A 2,898-nucleotide genomic window follows, 5' to 3' on the forward strand; every position below is an offset into this window, starting at 1 on the left:
CTCTCACTTCATCCCAAGTAGGCACTTCCTCAAACACCTGAAGTTGGCAGCTGGTTCCTGGCCCCCCTCGTTTTGGATTTACGATATACCGATCTCTGGCGCACCATTGGGCCACTCGGTCAGCATAATCGTTTCCCAGTGATACTTTGTCCATGCTCTTCTTATGAGCACCGCATTTTACCACTGCCAGTTCCTTGGGTAACTGGATGGCCTCTAAAAGGTCATGCACAACCTTTGCATTCCGAATGGGAGTACCTGAGGAAGTCAGGAATTCCCTCTGTAGCCACAATTGGCCAAAGTCATGCACAACTCCATAACAGTACTGACTGTCAGTATACACTGTTATGCGTATGTTTTTCCCAATTTTGCAAGCTTTTATCATAGCAATCAATTCGGCTACTTGTGCAGACTTGATGTTATATAGGTAACCTGCTTCTTCAATTTTTGTTAAAGAGACTACTGCATAAGCAGCACTCAGGCCTCCTAGTTCATGTCTTAGACAGGAACCATCTACAAACAGCTCTTTATCATGCTCAGGCAATGGCGTTTCTTTTATGTCTGGGCGTGGTTTTGTGCTGAACTCTGTCAGATCAATGCAATCATGTTCATCATCATCCCCACCTTCCATTTCCAGGGAGTCGGGGAGTAAAGTGGCAGGGTTCAGAATACCGCACCTAACAATGCTTACATTTGCTGCACCCACAAGAATCCTCTCGTATTTAGTCAGCCGACTAGGGGTGAGATACTGCGTTTTAGTTCTGGTCAATAGAATTACCACTCCATGTGAAACATACACAGTCACAGGATGTCCCATGACTATGGACTCACTTTGTTCCAAACTTGCACAGGTAGCAGCTACTGCTTTCAGACAGCCTGGCAACCCAGCAGCTACTGGGTCCAAGGTGGCAGAGAAATAGGCCACAGGCCTTCTGGTCGTGCCATGTTCTTGAGTCAGGACTGACAATGCGCAATTATCGCGAGTGTCACAGAATAGGGCAAACTCTTTGGAATAATCTGGCATTCCCAGCGCAGGGGCTGTACACAGACAGTTTTTCAGTCTTGTGAAAGCCATTAGGCTTTCATCGTCCCATTCTACAATGTCTGGCATTCCTCTCGTGGTCATTTTTATCAAAGGCCTGGCTAAGACTGCAAATCCCATAATCCACTGCCTGCAGTATCCTAGTACTCCCAGGAACATTCTGACGTCTTTTTGAGTACGGGGCAACTGCATCTTTTGAATTATTCTCACTCTTTCTGATGTGACTTTTCTGACACCCTTTTCTATCTGGTGTCCTAGATATTTCACTGATTTTGCACAGAACTGTAGTTTGTCAGGGGCCACTTTATGCCCTTTCTCACACAGATGATTTAGGAGGGCAATGGTGTCAACTACACAGTCCCTATGACTTTTAGACGCCAGTAGAAGGTCGTCTATGTACTGCACTAAGACAGAGTTCCCAGGTAAGGTCAAAGTCTCTAGACATTTCTTCAAGATCTGATTAAAGATAGAGGGGCTCTCTGTATACCCCTGAGGGACCCGGTTCCAGCAATACACGTGACCTTCGAAGGCAAATGAGAAAAGAAATTTGCTGTCGGGGTGCAGGGGTATCGAAAAGAATGCATGACACAAATCAATCACAGTGAACCACTCAGCATCCCAAGGAATCTGGTACAGAATCACTGCAGGGTTCGGGACAATAGGGCAGCAAGGAACTACAATTTTGTTTACCTTTCTCAGGTCTTGCACTACCCTATACTTGCCACTAGGCTTCTTGATGCCCATAATCGGTGAGTTGCATGGGCTGCTCATCACTTCCTGTATGATGTCTCCTTCTAATAATTTTTGTATTTCCAGAGTGACACCTGCTTTCACTTCAGCATTCATTCGGTAGGGCTTAGTGTTAGGATATACTGCATTGTCCTTGATGGCTATCTGTATGGGGTCCACATCTTTCATTAATCCCACATCTTTTCCAGTGAAATCCCACACCTCTGGCTTTACCGCTTCCTGGAGTTCTTGGGGCAAATCCTGCAGGGTCAATCTTTTAATTTCTGAGTCAGGTCTAAGTAACAATAATTTATAAATGCCATCTTCATCCGGGGTCTGTATTTCAACACCTTTTGGTGTGCAAAAGATGGTACAGTTCATTTTGCACAGCAAATCACGACCCAGTAGATTCACTGGACTGGTGTCACAGACAACAAACCTATGCATTTGTTTAAAATTTCCAATTGAAATCTCCATTGGTTCGGTAACAGGAGTACTAATCAATTGATTAGATACACCCACTACTTGGATATTTTCTCCCGAGAGGGGTAGGTTTGGAACGTCCACTGTTCTTACAGTAGAACGGGTAGCGCCAGTGTCCAACAGAAAGGTGACATCATTTCCGTCAACCTTTCCTTCAATATATGGTCCAGACTGGTCTACCGGCAAGGAAGCGCCAAGTACGCACTCCTCGTCCTCCCCTCTCAGGCCCCGTCAGTCCTGATCATTACAAAGGAAGGTATCATTTAGCAGATACTGCGAAGTTGCTGTATTTCTGTTCTCACCGCTTTCCCAAACTTCTATCTCCTCACCCTCTGCTTGCCTTCCCCTGTATACCTGCTTGGGTGCTCGAGGCACCTGAACTGTTTTTACCTGGGGTTGAGTCTTTCTTGGTCTTTCTTTCTGCGTCTGTGGAGTTAAATCAGGAGTTTTTGCATTATCATCTATTAATTGAGGACACTCGTTTCGCCAGTGTCCAATTTCGCCGCACTGATGGCAGGGAAATTTCTTCATAGCCTCTTCCCTGCTAAATTTTGGCCGGGGCTTTCCTCCACCCCCTCCCCCAGGACTTTTGTTCTCAGCATTTTTAACCATGTTACTCAATTGTTTTTCCTGCTGTTCTGCGAGCT

The sequence above is a fragment of the Lissotriton helveticus genome, chromosome 1_2 (assembly GCF_964261635.1).
Source record: "Lissotriton helveticus chromosome 1_2, aLisHel1.1, whole genome shotgun sequence".
In the NCBI taxonomy this organism is placed as follows: Eukaryota; Metazoa; Chordata; class Amphibia; order Caudata; family Salamandridae; genus Lissotriton; species Lissotriton helveticus.